Source organism: Pseudophryne corroboree, chromosome 4 (assembly GCF_028390025.1).
Source record: "Pseudophryne corroboree isolate aPseCor3 chromosome 4, aPseCor3.hap2, whole genome shotgun sequence".
Classification (NCBI taxonomy): domain Eukaryota; kingdom Metazoa; phylum Chordata; class Amphibia; order Anura; family Myobatrachidae; genus Pseudophryne; species Pseudophryne corroboree.
Genome location: NC_086447.1, coordinates 255568119 through 255588085, shown reverse-complemented (window position 1 = coordinate 255588085; position 19967 = coordinate 255568119). Strand labels below are relative to the sequence as shown.

The following is a 19967-nucleotide window of genomic DNA, read 5'->3' as shown; positions in this document are numbered from 1 at the left end:
ACTGGGTCACGGTTCCGGTATCCTCAGCCACCCGCTACCCTACAGTAGTATCTCTATTCAACGGTCTTTGGCGAACTCTGTTAAACTATTCCAAGTAATAAATGCGCAAGACCTTCATCCGTCCCGCTCGTTTGTTATTCACAGATCCAAGTGCACCAGAATAATCTTCCCCAAATCCTGATCCACAAGAATTCTCAGACGTGACACAGTATATATAGTAGTACAGTGCAGCATTTTGGTGACCAACAGTATATAGTTGTACAGTACAGTAGGCCATTGCTATTGATATAATAATATTACTGGCATATAATTCCACACATTAAAAAATGGAGAACAAAAATGTGGAGGGTGAAATAGGGAAAGATCAAGATCCACTTCCACCTCGTGCTGAAGCTGCTGCCACTAGTCATGGCAGAGACGATTCAATGCCATCAACGTCGTCTGCCAAGGCCGATGCCCAATGTCATAGTAGAGAGCATGTAAAATCCAAAAAACAAAAGTTCAGTAAAAATGACCCAAAAAATCTAAATTAAAAGCGCCTGAGGAGAAGCGTAAACTTGCCAATATGCCATTTACGACACGGAGTGGCAAGGAACAGCTGAGGCCCTGGCCTATGTTCATGGCTAGAGGGTCAGCTTCACATGAGGATGGAAGCACTCATCCTCCCGCTAAAAAACTTAAAGAGTTAAGATGGCAAAAGCACAGCAAAGAACTGTGCGTTTTTCTAAATCACAAATCCCCAAGGAGAGTCTAATTGTGTCGGCGGTTGCGATGCCTGACCTTCCCAACACTGGACGGGAAGAGGTGGCGCCTTCCACCAATTGCACGCCCCCTGCAAGTGCTGGAAGGAGCACCCACAGTCCAGTTCCTGATAGTCAAATTGAAGATGTCACTGTTGAAGTACACCAGGATGAGGATATGGGTGTTGCTGGCGCTGAGGAGGAAATTGACAAGGAGGATTCTGATGGTGAGGTGGTTTGTTTAAGTCAGGCACCCGGGGAGACACAGACACCTGTTGTCCGTGGGATGAATATGGCCATTGACATGCCTGGTCAAATTACAAAAAAAAATCACCTCTTCAGTGTGGATTTTTTTTAACAGAAATGCAGACAACAGGTGTCAAGCCGTGTGTTGCCTTTGTCAAGCTGTAATAAGTAGGGGTAAGGACGTTAACCACCTAGGAACATCCTCCCTTATACGTCACCTGGAGCGCATTCATCAGAAGTCATTGACAAGTTCAAAAACTTTGGGTGACAGTGGAAGCAGTCCACTGACAACTAAATCCCTTCTTCCTCTTGTAACCAAGCTCCCAGTGCAAACCACACCACCAACTCCCTCAGTATCAATTTCCTCCTTAGACAGGAACGCCAATAGTCCTGCAGGCCATGTCACTGGCAAGTCTGACCAGTCCTCTCCTGACTGGGATTCCTCCGATGGATCCTTGAGTGTAACGCCTACTGCTCCTGGATCTGCTGTTGTTGCTGCTGGGAGTCGATCGTCATCCCAGAGGGGAAGTCGGAAGACCACTTGTACTACTTCCAGTAAGCAGTTGACTGTCCAACAGTCCTTTGCGAGGAAGATGAAATATCACAGCAGTCATCCTGCTGCAAAGCGGATAACTCAGGCCTTGGGAGCTGTGTTGGTGTTAGACGTGCGTCCAGTATCCGGCGTTAGTTCACAGGGACTTAGAGAATTTCTTGAGGTAGTGTGTCCCCGGTACCAAATACCATCTAGTTTCCACTTCTCTAGGCAGACAATACCAAGAATGTTCACAGACGTCAGAAAAAGACTCACCAGTGTCCTAAAAAATGCAGTTGTACCTAATGTCCACTTAACCACGGACATGTGGACAAGTGGAGCAGGGCAGACTCAGGACTATATGACTGTGACAGCCCACTGGGTAGATGTATTGCCTCCCGCTGCAAGAACAGCAGTGGCGGCACCAGTAGCAGCATCTCGCAAACACCAACTCATTCCTAGGCAGGCTACGCTTTGTATCACCGCTTTCCATAAGAGGCACACAGCTGACAACCTCTTACGGAAACTGAGGAACAGCATCGCAGATTGGCTTACCCCAATTGGACTCTCCTGTGGATTTGTGGCATCAGACAACGCCACCAATATTGTGCGTGCATTACATGTGGGCAAATTCCAACACGTCCCATGTTTTGTACATACATTGAATTTGGTGGTGCAGAATTTTTTTAAAAACGACAGGGGCGTGCAAGAGATGCTGTCGGTGGCCCGAAGAATTGCGGGACACTTTCGGCATTCAGCCACCGCATGCCGAAGACTGGAGCACCAGCAAACACTCCTGAACCTGCCCCGCCATCATCTGAAGCAAGAGGTGGTAACGAGGTGGAATTCAACCCTCTATATGCTTCAGAGGATGTGGGAGCAGCAAAAGGCCATTCAAGCTTATACATCTGCCTACGATATAGGCAAAGGAGGGGGAATGCACCTGACTCAAGCACAGTGGAGAATGATTTCAATGTTGTGCAAGATTCTCCAACCCTTTGAACTTGCCACACTTGAAGTCAGTTCAGACACTGCCAGCCTGAGTCAGGTCATTCCCCTCATCAGGCTTTTGCAGAAGCAGCTGTAAAGATTGAAGGAGGAGTTAAAATGGAGCGATTCCGCTAGGCATGTGGGACTTGTGGATGGAGCCCTTCATTCGCTTAACCAGGATTCACGGGTGGTCAATCTGTTGAAATCAGAGCACTACATTTTGGCCACCGTGCTCGATCCTAGGTTTAAAGCCTACGTTGTATCTCTCCTTCTGGGAGACACAAGTGTGCAGAGGTGCAAAGACCTGCTGGTGAGACACTTGTCAAGTCAAGCGGAACGTGACCCGTCAACAGCTCCTCATTCACATTCTCTCGCAACTGAGGCTGCGAGGAAAAGGCTAAGAATTCCGAGCCCACCCGCTGGCGGTGATGCAGGGCAGTCTGGAGCGAGTGCTGACATCTGGTCCGGACTGAAGGACCTGCCAACGATTACTGACATGTCGTCTACTGTACTGCATATGATTCTCTCCCCATTGAAAGAATGGTGGAGGATTATATGAGTGACCGCATCCAAGTAGGCACGTCAGACAGTCTGTACGTATACTGGCAGGAAAAAGAGGCAATTTGGAGGCCCTTGCACAAACTGGCTTTATTTTACCTAAGTTGCCCCCCCTCCAGTGTGTACTCCGAAAGAGTGTTTAGTGCAGCCGGTCACCATGTCAGCGATCGGCGTACGAGGTTACTTCCAGAAAATGTGGAGAAGATGATGTTCATCAAAATGAATTATAATCAATTCCTCCGTGGAGACATTCACCATCAATTGCCTCCAGAAAGTACACAGGGACCTGAGATGGTGGATTCCAGTGGGGACGAATTAATACTCTGTGAGGAGGGGGATGTACACAGTGAAAGGGGTGAGGAATCGGAGGATGATGATGAGGTGGACATCTTGCCTCTGTAGAGCCAGTTTGAGCAAGGAGAGATTGATTGCTTCTTTTTTTTGGTGGGGGCCCAAACCAACCAGTCATTTACAGCCACAGTCATGTGGCAGACCCTGTCACTGAAATTGATGGGTTTGTTAAAGTATGCATGTCCTGTTTATACAACATAAGGGTGGGTGGGAGGCAGTGCCAGATTAAGGTTCACATGGGCCTGGAGCTGAAAATTATGAAGGGCCTATTGTGCGCAGCTGCAGGGGGTGTGACATGCGCTGTGGCATTATGACTAGTGATGTAGGCGTGACCAATGATGTGTGGGTGGGGTCTACATAAGGGGTGTGGTCTCTGCAATAGTTGTGGCTATCTCTATTTCTCTATCGTCCTAGTGGATGCTGGGGTTCCTGAAAGGACCATGGGGAATAGCGGCTCCGCAGGAGACAGGGCACAAAAGTAAAGCTTTCCGATCAGGTGGTGTGCACTGGCTCCTCCCCCTATGACCCTCCTCCAAGCCAGTTAGATTTTTGTGCCCGGCCGAGAAGGGTGCAATCTAGGTGGCTCTCCTAAAGAGCTGCTTAGAAAAGTTTAGCTTAGGTTTTTTATTTTACAGTGAGTCCTGCTGGCAACAGGATCACTGCAACGAGGGACTTAGGGGAGAAGAAGTGAACTCACCTGCGTGCAGGATGGATTGGCTTCTTGGCTACTGGACATCAGCTCCAGAGGGACGATCACAGGTACAGCCTGGATGGTCACCGGAGCCTTGCCGCCGGCCCCCTTGCAGATGCTGAAATAAGAAGAGGTCCAGAATCGGCGGCAGAAGACTCCTCAGTCTTCTAAAGGTAGCGCACAGCACTGCAGCTGTGCGCCATTTTCCTCTCAGCACACTTCACACGGCAGTCACTGAGGGTGCAGGGCGCTGGGAGGGGGGCGCCCTGGGAGGCAAATGAAAACCTATTTTGGCTAAAAATACCTCACATATAGCCTCCGGAGGCTATATGGAGATATTTAACCCCTGCCAGAATCCGTTAAGAGCGGGAGACGAGGCCGCCGAAAAAGGGGCGGAGCCTATCTCCTCAGCACACAGCGCCATTTTCCCTCACAGAAAGGCTGGAGGGAAGGCTCCCAGGCTCTCCCCTGCACTGCACTACAGAAACAGGGTTAAAACAGAGAGGGGGGGCACTAATTTGGCGTTAGAAATATATAAAAAAGATGCTATAAGGGAAAACACTTATATAAGGTTGTCCCTATATAATTATAGCGTTTTTGGTGTGTGCTGGCAAACTCTCCCTCTGTCTCTCCAAAGGGCTAGTGGGTCCTGTCCTCTATCAGAGCATTCCCTGTGTGTGTGCTGTGTGTCGGTACGTGTGTGTCGACATGTAGGAGGACGATGTTGGTGAGGAGGCGGAGCAATTGCCTGTAATGGTGATGTCACTCTCTAGGGAGTCGACACCGGAATGGATGGCTTATTTAGGGAATTACGTGATAATGTCAACACGCTGCAAGGTCGGTTGACGACATGAGACGGCCGACAAACAATTAGTACCGGTCCAGACGTCTCAAAAACACCGTCAGGGGTTTTAAAACGCCCGTTTACTTTAGTCGGTCGACACAGACACAGACAGGGACACTGAATCCAGTGTCGACGGTGAATTAACAAACGTATTCCTTATTAGGGCCACACGTTAAAGGCAATGAAGGAGGTGTTACATATTTCTGATACTACAAGTACCACAAAAGAGGGTATTATGTGGGATGTGAAAAAACTACCATAGTTTTTCCTGAATCAGATAAATTAAATAAAGTGTGTGATGATGCGTGGGTTCCCCCCGATAGAAAATTATGGGCGGTATACCCTTTCCCGCCAGAAGTTAGGGCGCGTTGGGAAACACCCCTTAGGGTGGATAAGGCGCTCACACGCTTATCAAAACAAGTGGCGGTACCGTCTATAGATAGGGCCGTCCTCAAGGACCAGCTGACAGGAGGCTGGAAAATATCATAAAAAGTATATACACACATACTGGTGTTATACTGCGACCAGCGATCGCCTCAGCCTGGATGTGCAGAGCTGGGGTGGCTTGGTCGGATTCCCTGACTAAAAATATTGATACCCTTGACAGGGACAGTATTTTATTGACTATAGAGCATTTAAAGGATGCATTTCTATATATGCGAGATGCACAGAGGGATATTTGCACTCTGGCATCAAGAGTAAATGCGATGTCCATAACTGCCAGAAGATGTTATGGACACGACAGGGGTCAGGTGATGCAGATTCCAAACGGCACAAAGGTGTATTGCCGTATAAAGGAAGAGGAGTTATTTGGGGTCGGTCCATCGGACCTGGTGGCCACGGCAACTGCTGGAAAATCCACCGTTTTTACCCTAAGTCACATCTCTGCAGAAAAAGACACCGTCTTTTCAGCCTCAGTCCTTTCGTCCCTATAAGATCATATCTGCCCAGGGATAGAGGAAAGGGAAGAAGACTGCAGCAGGCAGCCCATTCCCAGGAACAGAAGCGTTCCACCGCTTCTGACAAGTTCTCAGCATGGCGCTGAGACCGTACAGGACCCCTGGATCCTACAAGTAGTATCCCAGGGGTACAGATTGGAATGTCGAGACGTTTCCCCTTCGCAGGCTCCTGAAGTCTGCTTTACCAAGGTCTCCCTCCGACAAGGAGGCAGTATGGGAAAAAATTCACAAGCTGTATTCCCAGCAGGTGATAATTAAATTACCCCTCCTACTACAAGAAAAGGGGTATTATTCCACACTATATTGTGGTACTGAAGCCAGAAGGCTAGGTGAGACTTATTCTAAATCTAAAAATTTTTTGAACACTTACAAAGGTTCAAATCAAGATGGAGTCACTCAGAGCAGTGATAACGAACAGGAAGAAGGGGACTATATAGTGTCCCGGGACATCAGGGATGCTTACCTCTATGTCCCAAATTTGCCCTTCTCACTAAGGGTACCTCTGGTTCGTGGTGCAGAACTGTCACTATCAGTTTCAGACGCTGCCGTTTGGATTGTCCACGGCACCCCGGGTCTTTACTAAGGTAATGGCCGAAATGATGATTCTTCTTCGAAGAAAAGGCGTCTTAATTATCCCTTACTTGGACGATCTCCTGATAAGGGCATAGTCCAGGGAACAGTTAGAGGTAGGAGTAGCACTATCTCGGATACTGCTACAACAGCACGGGTGGATTCTAAATATTCCAAAATCGCAGCTGATCCCGACGACACGTCTGCTGTGCCTAGGGATGATTCTGGACACAGTCCAGAAAAAGGTGTTTCTCCCGAAAGAGAAAGCCAGGGAGTTATCCGAGCTAGTCAGGAACCTCCTAAAAACAGTGCATCATTGCACAAGGGTCCTGGTAGAAAATGGTGGCTTCCTACGAAGCAATTCCATTCGGCAGATTTCACGCAAGAACTTTTCAGTGGGATCTGCTGGACAAATGGTCCGGATCGCATCTTCAGATGCATCAGCGGATAACCCTATATCCAAGGACAAGGGTGTCTCTCCTGTGGTGGTTATAGAGTGCTCATCTTCTAGAGGGCCGCAGATTCGGCATTCAGGATTGGATGCTGGTGACCACGGAGCCCAGCCCGAGAGGCTGGGGAGCAGTCACACAAGGAAAAAATTTCCAGGGAGTGTGATCAAGTCTGGAGACTTTTCTCCACATAAATATACTGGAGCTAAGGGTAAATTTATAATGCTCTAAGCTTAGCAAGACCTCTGCTTCAAGGTCAGCCGGTATTGATCCAGTGGGAAAAACATCACGGCAGTCGCCCACGTAAACAGACAGGGCGACACAAGAAGCAGGAGGGCAATGGCAAAAACTGCAAGGACGTTTCGCTGGGCGGAAAATCATGTGATAGCACTGTCAGCAGTGTTTCATCCCGGGAATGGAAACTGGGAAGCAGACTTCCTCAGCAGGCACGACCTCCACCCGGGAGAGTGGAAACTTCATCGGGAAGTTTTTTCCACATGATTGTAAACCGTTGGGAAATACCAAAGGTGGACATGATGGCGTCCCGTCTGAACAAAAAACGGGACAGGTATTGCGCCAGGTCAAGAGACCCTCAGGCAATAGCTGTGGACGTCCTGGTAACACCGTGGGTGTACCAGTCGGTGTATGTGTTCCCTCCTCTGCTTCTCATACCTAAGGTGCTGAGAATTATAAGACGTAGAGGAGTAAGAACTATACTCATGGCTCCGGATTGGCCAAGAAGGACTTGGTACCCGGAACTTCAAGAGATGTTTACAGAGGTCTTATGGCCTCTGCCGCTAAGAAGGGACTTGCTTCAGCAAGTACCATGTCTGTTCCAAGACTTACTGCAGCTGCGTTTGTTGGCATGGCGGTGGAACGCCGGATCCTAAGGGAAAAAGGCATTCCGGAAGAGGTCATTCCTACCCTGGTCAAAGCCAGAAAGGAGGTGACCGCACAACATTATCACCACATGTGGCGAAAATATGTTGCGTGGTGTGAGGCCAGGAAGGCCCCACAAAGAAATTTCAACTCGGTCGATTCCTGCATTTCCTGCAAACAGGAGTGTCTATGGGCCTCAAATTGGGGTCCATTAAGGTTCAAATTTCGGCCCTGTCAATTTTCTTCCAGAAAGAATTGGCTTCAGTTCCTGAAGTCCAGAACTTTGTCAAGGGAGTATTGCATATACAACCCTCTTTTGTGCCTCCAGTGGCACTGTGGGATCTCAACGTAGTTCTGGGATTCTTCAAATCACATTGGTTTAAAACCAGTCAAATCTGTGGATTTGAAGCATCTCACATGAAAAGTGACCATGTTCTTGGCCCTGGCCTGGACCAGGCGAGTGTCAAATTGGTGGTTTTTTTCTCAAAAAAGCCCATATTTGTTTGTCCATTCGGACAGGGCAGAGCTGCGGACTCGTCCCCAGTTCTCTCCCTAAGGTGGTGTCAGTGTTTCACCTGAACCAGCTTATTGTGGTGCCTTGCACCTACTAGGGACTTGGAGGACTCCAAGTTGCTAGATGTTGTCAGGGCCCTGAAAATATAGGTTCCAGGACGGCTGGAGTCAGGAAAACTGACTTGCTGTTATCCTGTATGCACCCAACAAACTGGGTGCTCTTCCTTTTAAGCAGACTATTGCTAGTTGGATGTGTAATACAATTCAGCTTGCACATTCTGTGGCAGGCCTGCCACAGCCAAAATATGTAAATGCCCATTCCACAAGGAAGGTGGGCTCATCTTGGGCGGCTGCCCGAGGGGTCTCGGCTTTACAACTTTGCCGAGCGGTTATTTAGTCAGGGGCAAACACGTTTGTAAAATCCTACAAATTTGATACCCTGGCTAAGGAGGACCTGGAGTTCTCTCATTCGGTGCTGCAGAGTCATCCGCACTCTCCCGCCCGTTTGGGAGCTTTGGTATAATCCCCATGGTCCTTTCAGGAACCCCAGCATCCACTAGGACGATAGAGAAAATAAGAATTTACTTACCGATAATTCTATTTCTCGGAGTCCGTAGTGGATGCTGGGCGCCCATCCCAAGTGCGGATTATCTGCAATACTTGTACATAGTTACAAAAATCGGGTTATTATTGTTGTGAGCCATCTTTTCAGAGGCTCCGCTGTTATCATACTGTTAACTGGGTTTAGATCACAAGTTGTACGGTGTGATTGGTGTGGCTGGTATGAGTCTTACCCGGGATTCAAAATTCCTCCCTTATTGTGTACGCTCGTCCGGGCACAGTACCTAACTGGCTTGGAGGAGGGTCATAGGGGGAGGAGCCAGTGCACACCACCTGATCGGAAAGCTTTACTTTTGTGCCCTGTCTCCTGCGGAGCCGCTATTCCCCATGGTCCTTTCAGGAACCCCAGCATCCACTACGGACTCCGAGAAATAGAATTATCGGTAAGTAAATTCTTATTATTTCTGGAAAAAGGGGGGATTGAACTGCACACCCTATTTTTAAACATAATGAAAGGTGCTACTATGCTGAGGCTTCTAGTACAGTTTGAGTATCCCATATCCAAAATGCTTGGGGCCAGAAGTATTTTGGATATCGGATTTTTCTGTATTTTGGAATAACTGCATACCATAATGAGGTATCATGGGGATGGGTCCTAAGTCTAAGCACAGAATGCATTTATGTTTCATATACAACTTATACACACAGTCATTTTAGCCAATATTTGTAATAACTTTGTGAATGAAATAAAGTTTGTGTACATTGAGCCATCAGAAAACAAAGGTTTCACTATCTCAGTCTCACTCAAAAAATTCCGTATTTCGGAATATTTGGATATGGGATACTCACCTGTACTGTATAAGTCAAAGAAAAATGCTGATGCACACTCTATGCACTAAAAATAAGATTTTACTTACCGATAAATCTATTTCTCGTAGTCCGTAGTGGATGCTGGGGACTCCGTCAGGACCATGGGGAATAGCGGCTCCGCAGGAGACAGGGCACAAAAGTAAAAGCTTTAGGATCAGGTGGTGTGCACTGGCTCCTCCCCCTATGACCCTCCTCCAAGCCTCAGTTAGGATACTGTGCCCGGACGAGCGTACACAATAAGGAAGGATTTTGAATCCCGGGTAAGACTCATACCAGCCACACCAATCACACTGTACAACCTGTGATCTGAACCCAGTTAACAGCATGATAACAGCGGAGCCTCTGAAAAGATGGCTCACAACAATAATAACCCGATTTTTGTAACAATAACTATGTACAAGTATTGCAGACAATCCGCACTTGGGATGGGCGCCCAGCATCCACTACGGACTACGAGAAATAGATTTATCGGTAAGTAAAATCTTATTTTCTCTGACGTCCTAGTGGATGCTGGGGACTCCGTCAGGACCATGGGGATTATACCAAAGCTCCCAAACGGGCGGGAGAGTGCGGATGACTCTGCAGCACCGAATGAGAGAACTCCAGGTCCTCTTTAGCCAGGGTATCAAATTTGTAGAATTTTACAAACGTGTTCTCCCCCGACCACGTAGCTGCTCGTCAGAGTTGTAATGCCGAGACCCCTCGGGCAGCCGCCCAGGATGAGCCCACCTTCCTTGTGGAATGGGCCTTGACAGATTTAGGCTGTGGCAGGCCTGCCACAGAATGTGCAAGTTGAAATGTGCTACAAATCCAACGAGCAATCGTCTGCTTAGAAGCAAGAGCACCCAGTTTGTTGGGTGCATACAGGATAACAGCGAGTCAGTTTTCCTGACTCCAGCCGTCCTGGAAACCTATATTTTCAGGGCCCTGACAACATCTAGCAACTTGGAGTCCTCCAAGTCCCTAGTAGCCGCAGGTACCACAATAAGCTGGTTCAGGTGAAACGCTGACACCACCTTAGGAAGAAACTGGGGACGAGTCCGCAGCTCTGCCCTGTCTGAATGGACAATCAGATATGGCTTTTGTGAGACAAAGCCGCCAATTCTGACACTCGCCTGGCCGAGGCCAGGGCCAACAGCATGGTCACTTTTCATGTGAGATATTTCAAATCCACAGATTTGAGCGGTTTAAAATGTGATTTGAGGAATCCCAGAACTACGTTGAGATCCCACAGTGCCACTGGAGGCACAAAAAGGGGGTTGTATATGCAATACTCCCTTGACAAACTTCTGGACTTCAGGAACTGAAGCCAATTCTTTCTGGAAGAAAATTGACAGGGCCGAAATTTGAACCTTAATGGACCCCAATTTGAGGCCCATAGACACTCCTGTTTGCAGGAAATGCAGGAATCGACCGAGTTGAAATTTCTTCGTGGGGCCTTCCTGGCCTCACACCACGCAACATATTTTCGCCACATGTGGTGATAATGTTTTGCGGTCACCTCCTTCCTGGCTTTGACCAGGGTAGGAATGACCTCTTCCGGAATGCCTTTTTCCCTTAGGATCTGGCGTTCCACCGCCATGCCGTCAAACGCAGCCGCGGTAAGTCTTGGAACAGACCTGGTACTTGCTGAAGCAAGTCCCTTCTTAGCGGCAGAGGCCATGAGTCCTCTGTGAGCATTTCTTGAAGTTCCGGGTGCCACGTCCTTCTTGGCCAATCCGGAGCCACGAGTATAGTTCTTACTCCTCTACGTCTTATAATTCTCAGTACCTTGGTTATGAGAAGCAGAGGAGGGAACACATACACCGACTGGTACACCCACGGTGTTACCAGAACGTCCACAGATATTGCTTGAGGGTCTCTTGACCTGGCGCAATACCTGTCCAGTTTTTTGTTCAGGCGGGACGCCATCATGTCCACCTTTGGTCTTTCCCAACGGTTCACAATCATGTGGAATACTTCCCGATGAAGTCCCCACTCTCCCGGGTGGAGGTCGTGCCTGCTGAGGAAGTCTGCTTCCCAGTTGTCCACTCCCGGAATGAACACTGCTGACAGTGCTATCACATGATTTTTCGCCCAGCGAAGAATCCTTGCAGTTTCTGCCATTGCCCTCCTGCTTCTTGTGCCGCCCTGTCTGTTTACGTGGGCGACTGCCGTGATGTTGTCCCACTGGATCAATACCGGCTGACCTTGAAGCAGAGGTCTTGCTAAGCTTAGAACATTGTAAATTGCCCTTAGCTCCAGTATATTTATGTGGAGAGAAGTCTCCAGACTTGATCACACTCCCTGGAAATTTTTTTCCCTGTGTGACTGCTCCCCAGCCTCTCAGGCTGGCATCCGTGGTCACCAGGACCCAGTCCTGAATGCCGAATCTGCGGCCCTTTAGTAGATGAGCACTCTGCAGCCACCGCAGAAGAAACACCCTTGTCCTTGGAGACAGGGTTATCCGCTGATGCATCTGAAGATGCGATCCGGACCATTTTTCCAGCAGATCCCACTGAAAAGTTCTTGCGTGAAATCTACCGAATGGAATCGCTTCGTAAGAAGCCACCATTTTTCCCAGGACCCTTGTGCAATGATGCACTGACACTTTTCCTGGTTTTAGGAGGTTCCTGACTAGCTCGGATAACTCCCTGGCTTTCTTCTCCGGGAGAAACACCTTTTTCTGGACTGTGTCCAGAATCATCCCTAGGAACAGCAGACGTGTCGTCGGAAACAGCTGCGGTTTTGGAATATTTAGAATCCACCCATGCTGTCGTAGAACTACTTGAGATAGTGCTACTCCGACCTCCAACTGTTCTCTGGACCTTGCCCCTATCAGGAGATCGTCCATTTTCTTTGAAGAAGAATCATCATTTCGGCCATTACCTTGGTAAGGACCCGGGGTGCCGTGGACAATCCAACCGGCAGCGTCTGAAACCGATAGTGACAGTTCTGTACCATGAACCTGAGGTACCCTTGGTGAGAAGGGCAAATTGGGACATGGAGGTAAGCATCCCTGATGTCCCGGGACACCATATAGTCCCCTTCTTCCTGGTTCGCTATCACTGCTCTGAGTGACTCCATCTTGATTTGAACCTTTGTATGTAAGTGTTCAACTATTTCAGATTTAGAATAGGTCTCACCGAGCCGTCTGGCTTCAGTACCACAATATAGTGTGGAATAATACCCCTTTCCTTGTTGTAGGAGGGGTACTTTGATTATCACCTGCTGGGAATACAGCTTGTGAATTGTTTCCACTACTGCCTCCCTGTCGGAGGGAGACGTTGGTAAAGCAGACTTCAGGAACCTGCGAGGGGGAGACGTCTCGAATTTCCAATCTGTACCCCTGGGATACTACTTGTAGGATCCAGGGGTCCACTTGCGAGTGAGCCCACTGCGTGCTGAAACTCTTGAGACGACCCCCCCCACCGCACCTGAGTCCGCTTGTACGGCCCCAGCGTCATGCTGAGGACTTGGCAGAAGCGGTGGAGGGCTTCTGTTTCTGGGAATGGGCTGCCTGCTGCAGTCTTCTTCCCTTTCCTCTATCCCATGGCAGATATGACTGGCCTTTTGCCCGCTTGCCCTTATGGGGACGAAAGGACTGAGGCTGAAAAGACGTTGTCTTTTTCTCCTTTATACGGCAATACTTCCATGTGCCGTTTGGAATCTGCATCACCTGACCACTGTCGTGTCCATAAACAACTTCTGGCAGATATGGACATCGCACTTACTCTTGATGCCAGAGTGCAAATATCCCTCTGTGCATCTCGCATATATAGAAATGCATCCTTTAAATGCTCTATAGTCAATAAAATACTGTCCCTGTCAAGGGTATCAATATTTTCAGTCAGGGAATCCGACCAAGCCACCCCAGCGCTGCACATCCAGGCTGAGGCGATCGCTGGTCGCAGTATAACACCAGTATGTGTGTATATACTTTTTAGGATATTTTCCAGCCTCCTATCAGCTGGCTCCTTGAGGGCGGCCCTATCTGGAGACGGTACCGCCACTTGTTTTGATAAGCGTGTGAGCGCCTTATCCACCCTAAGGGGTGTTTCCCAACGCGCCCTAACTTCTGGCGGGAAAGGGTATACCGCCAATAATTTTCTATCGGGGGAAACCCACGCATCATCACACACTTCATTTAATTTATCTGATTCAGGAAAAACTACAGGTAGTTTTTTCACACTCCACATAATACCCTTTTTTGTGGTACTTGTAGTATCAGAAATATGTAACACCTCCTTCATTGCCCTTAACAAGTAACGTGTGGCCCTAAAGGAAAATACGTTTGTTTCTTCACCGTCGACACTGGAGTCAGTGTCCGTGTCTGTGTCGACCGACTGAGGTAAAAGGACGTTTTAACGCCCCTGACGGTGTTTGAGACGCCTGGACAGGTACTAATTGGTTTGCCGGCCGTCTCATGTCGTCAACCGACCTTGCAGCGTGTTGACATTATCACGTAATTCCTTAAATAAGCCATCCATTCCGGTGTCGACTCCCTAGAGAGTGACATCACCATTACAGGCAATTGCTCCGCCTCCTCACCAACATCGTCCTCATACATGTCGACACACACGTACCGACACACAGCACACACACAGGGAATGCTCTGATAGAGGACAGGACCCCACTAGCCCTTTGGGGAGACAGAGGGAGAGTTTGCCAGCACACACCAAAAACGCTATAATTATACAGGGACAACCTTTATATAAGTGTTTTTCCCTTATAGCATTTTAATATATATATAGTCATATCGCCAAATAAGTGCCCCCCCTCTCTGTTTTAACCCTGTTTCTGTAGTGCAGTGCAGGGGAGAGCCTGGGAGCCTTCCCACCAGCATTTCTGTGAGGGAAAATGGCGCTGTGTGCTGAGGAGAATAGGCCCCGCCCCCTTTTCGGTGGGCTTCTTCTCCCGTTTTTCTGAGACCTGGCAGGGGTTAAATACATCCATATAGCCCCCAGGGGCTATATGTGATGTATTTTTAGCCAGAATAAGGTACTATCATTGCTGCCCAGGGCGCCCCCCCCAGCGCCCTGCACCCTCAGTGACCGCTGCTATGAAGTGTGCTGACAACAATGGCGCACAGCTGCAGTGCTGTGCGCTACCTTATGAAGACTGAAAAGTCTTCTGCCGCCGGTTTCTGGACCTCTTCACTTTTCGGCATCTGCAAGGGGGTCGGCGGCGCGGCTCCGGGACGAACCCCAGGGTGAGACCTGTGTTCCGACTCCCTCTGGAGCTAATGGTGTCCAGTAGCCTAAGAAGCCAATCCATCCTGCACGCAGGTGAGTTCACTTCTCTCCCCTAAGTCCCTCGATGCAGTGAGCCTGTTGCCAGCAGGACTCACTGAAAATAAAAAACCTAACAAAACTTTTACTCTAAGCAGCTCTTTAGGAGAGCCACCTAGATTGCACCCTTCTCGGCCGGGCACAAAAATCTAACTGAGGCTTGGAGGAGGGTCATAGGGGGAGGAGCCAGTGCACACCACCTGATCCTAAAGCTTTTACTTTTGTGCCCTGTCTCCTGCGGAGCCGCTATTCCCCATGGTCCTGACGGAGTCCCCAGCATCCACTAGGACGTCAGAGAAAATACTGATAGAGTTTATCAAAATTATTTTGACTAACAACTAACATGGTGCATAAGTTCTTAGCACACATTTGGCCAAATTTGTGGGCCCATCCACCGCATCCAGGTGAACGTCATTAGATGGGTCCCTAGCAGCTCTAATACTAACAAATTATATAAATTTAATAATGAAGTTCACCTGCTCAAATCTTGTCTCTTCATGTAATCCCAGACAGACCCGATGACGCGGAGATCAGGGCTCTGTGGGGGCCATATCGTCACTTCCGGAACTCCTTGTTCTTTTTTACACTGAAGATAGTTCTTAATGACATTTGCTGTATGTTTGGGGTCGATGTCCAGCTGCAGAATAAATTTGGAGCCAGTCATACGCCTCCCTGATGGTATTGCATAATGGATAAGTACCTGCCTGTATTTCTCAGCATTAAAGCACAAAGAAACGGGCAACATTGAGGACCATAGACGCAGCGGATGGCCAAGGAAACATCAGATGAAAGACACATCATACTTACTTTGAAATATTACAAGTTTCATCAGTGCCTTCAGCTCAGAAATGGCAGAAACCAGTGGGACCCAGTTACATTCATCTACTGTTTGGAGAAGTCTGGCCAGAAGTGGCCCTCATGGAAGAATTTCGAACAAAAAACATACCTTCAATGTGGAAACAAGGCCAAACGACTCAACTATGCATGAAAACATACTGTCGGAACTGGGGTGCAGAGAAATGGCAGCAGGTGCTCTGGACTGATGAGTCACAATGTGAATTTGGCTGTAACAGAAGGCAGTTTGTTCATCGAAGAGCTGGAGAGCGGTACAATAATGAGTGTCTGCAGGCAACAGTGAAACATGGTTGAGGTTCCTTGCACGTTTGGGGCTGCAATTCAGCAAATGGAGTTGGGAATTTGGTCAGGATTAATGGTGTCCTCAATGCTGAGAAATACAGGCAGGTACTTATCTATCATGCAATACCATCAGGGAGGAGTCAGATTGGCTCCAAATTTATTCTACAGCAGGATGACGACCTCAAATATACAGGCAATGTCATGAACTATCTTCAGCATAAAGAAGAACAAGAAGTCCTGGAAGTGATGATATGGCCCCCTCAATGATACAGGAAGAAATCCAATCCATATATGGCACTTCAGATATTATTAAAGCTATAACATGAAAAAATATACGTCAGCATAATGCTGGGCAGCTCAATTCTAGGTAGCAGTATTACATTAACATTTCTGCGTCATGCAGGACCCTGTCATCAGGATACATATAGCAAATGGAAATACTCTGTACTCCACTCTCATTAGAAAATGCATGCGGACCCGTGCGTTCATAAGCAAAAGTATACTGAATGTAATCTTGAAAAGAAACGCCACTCATAGGCCTTAACAAACGGACCATATTCCATCCCATTTTTATGCAATGTTTCAGTTTATTTTAACCGTCATCAGGCATATGACTATGCTTTCAAGGTTATATATATATAAATTCTATTTAAAGCAGCGTTGTCCTACATGTGTTTCGGTCCTCCACCCATCATCAGGGACAAATTATGCAATAAAGAAATGTGCAAACATATATACCTAACACACTACTCCTTAAATTACTAAATCATACTCACCTACTGTATGTGACATCGCCGTTCAACACACAGGCGAGTATGATTTAGTAATTTCAGGAGTTGTGTGTTAGGTATATATGTTTGCACATTTTTTTAATGCATTATTTATCCCTGACGACGGGTAGAGGCCCGAAACACATGTAGGATAATGCTCCATTAAATGTAATTTATTCACTGAAATGACCAGCCTCCTGAGTGCCGACTATAGAAATATATATATATATATATATATATATATATATATTTTTTTTTTTTTTTTTTTACTGCAGTGACCAGTCTATTGAATACCAGTGATCATGGTATATTTGAAAATATATATATATATATATATATATATATATATATATATATATATATATATATATATATATATATATATATATATATAATGATGTCCGGCACTCCCACTGATGACAGTCACCTGTATATTTGCTCCGGTGCCCTCATCGCGGACGCTGCGGTCCGTGCACATACGGGAATAGAACAAACGGCGGCACTCAGGAGACGAAAAGATGGTGAAACAGAGAGGTGCTTTATCTACGTTTCGGGGTGTCCTGATGACGGGGCTATGTACCCCGAAACGTAGATAAAGCACCGCTCTGTTGCACCATCTCTTCGTCTCCTGAGTGCCGCCGTTTGTTCTATTCCCGTATATATATATATATATATATATATATATATATATATATATATATATATATATATATATATATATATATATATATATATATATATATATATATATATCTCATGCTCCCGCCACTCCAAAGTGGCCTGCAGGTCTTGAGCTTCCTGTGGTGCCCTCCTTGGTTCAAATATACCATGTTCACTGGTATTCAATAGACTGGTCACTGCAATAAATATATATATATATATATATATATATATATATATATATATATATATATATATATATATAGATGCAGAAAAGACAAATGAGGGGCGCGGAGTATAAGTGTAATGCTTCAACAATTACTTTAATTGTAGTACATAGATACATACATATCAGTTTAGATAAAACGGCTCAGTCAGTCCCCCTCGGTGTCTCCGGATCACATCCGATAAGGAGACCTCCCGCCGGCACTTCACCGCTCACCGCTCTCCGGTTATTGCGTTTAAAATCAGGACAGCATGCAGAACGTCAGCACGTCCATTCAGTCGTTGTCACGCCAACGCGTTTCAACCATCAAGGTCTTCGTCAGGTATATATATATATATATATATATATATATATAGATAGATACAGTATATATACACTGTATATAAACACGTATACATATTTATAAGTGATTCTATATATTTAGATATAATTTTTAAATATATTATTATACTTGTACCCTATAGCTTTATTATCAGCAGCCAGGCAGCCCTGAAACGTCTGACACCTCACCTCAGTCAGGGGGAATCAGCCAGACAACATGCCGCATTCACGGAGCTGCCGGTGCTTGCAGAGCTGTGCTGTGTTGTGGTGTAGTGAGACTCTCGCTGGCTGCGGCCGTGGTGGGGCGGCACCTTTGTGACGTCACACTCCATGACGTCTACGGCGCGGAGGAGACACCAACAAGTCCCAGTGAGTATGTAGTGCAGGGAGGGCTAGGAAAGCCTTCCACTGCGCCGCCATCATAGTCACATCTTCTATGCCGGTGGTGGCGGCGGTATTTGATCCACCTCTATGCAGGCAGCGGCAGCGGAGGGGTGGTTGGTGGTGGGGAGCTTAAGACGCTGGCTGCAGTAGAAGGAAATTGCTTTTCCTGTCTACAGCAGCAACAGCAATGCAGATGCAGTGGGCCTATTTGGAGTGTGGGCCTGGAGCTGAAGCTCCATCCGCCCCATTGTTAATCCGGCCCTGGTGGGAGGGCACAAGGACAATTCCATCTTGCACCTCTTTTTTTTTTTTATCTTTGCATCATGTGATGTTTGGGGACAATTTTTTTTAAGTGCCATCCTGTCTGACACTGCAGTGCCACTCCTAGAAGGGCCAGGTGTTTGTGCCGCCTACTTGGGTCGCTTAGCTTAGTCATCCAGCAACCTTGGTGCAAATTTTAGGACTAAAAATAACATTGTGAGGTGTGAGGTGTTCAGAATAGACTGGAAATGAGTGGAAATTATGGTTTTTGAGGTTAATAATACTATAGGATCAAAATTACCCCCAAATTCTATGATTTAAGCTGTTTTTGAGGGTTTTTTGAAAAAAAATCCAAAACACACCCGAATCTGTCAAAAAAATTTCAGGGAGGTTTTGCCAAAACGCGTCCGAGTCCAAAACATGGCCGCGGAACCAAATCCAAAACCAAAACACAAAACCCGAAAAATTTCCGGTGCACATCTCATTGCAAATGAGTACAGTGTGGCAGGGCAAGCTGCAGAAAGTAAGTGGCAGAACAACACATAGATGGGACTCATTGGTGAACACACGGGATCAGTATGTGATACCGACAGTGGGATCCTGGCCACCACTATGCTGGCAGCGGGGCCAGCGTTAGAGAGCCCCTTGCGGGTACGGTGGCTCGCTGCACTCGCCAAAGGTTATATTCTTCCTCTACGGTGGTGGTACTTCACTGCTAGTCGGGATACCGGCGGCGGCATTGCGACCTCCGGGATCCTGACTAGCGGTATTGTAACCGCTTCCCGAACACACAATAAAAGCAAAAGCTAAACATCATCTAACACAAATTTATGATACGCTGTTGAAAAAGTAACCAGAAGCAAAAATCACTATAGAGATGAATAAAACGACTAGCTTACCTATAATCCTAGCAGAGACTCGAAAGACATGAGAGGGAGACAAGGGGGGCAATTCAGATCGCTCGCTAGCGTTCTTTGCAGCACTGCTATCAGGTCACTACTGCGCATGCGTATGCACCGCAATGCGCAGGTGCATCACACGGGTACCAAGCGGATCGTTGTTGTGCGATGGGTTTTACAAAGAATCCATTCGCACAGCCGATTGCAAGGAGATTGACAGGAAGAAGGCGTTTGTGGGTGTCAACTGACCGTTTTCAGGGAGTGGCAGGAAAAACGCAGGCGTGTC

The 19967-nt window shown here is 47.3% G+C and overlaps 1 protein-coding gene across 7 annotated transcripts in view; it reads right to left on the bottom strand.

Annotated features, from left to right (window-relative positions):
- Nucleotides 1-19967, bottom strand: part of MED12L (mediator complex subunit 12L) — a 1138385-nt gene that overhangs the window by 1092072 nt on the left and 26346 nt on the right. The window lies entirely within an intron of this gene.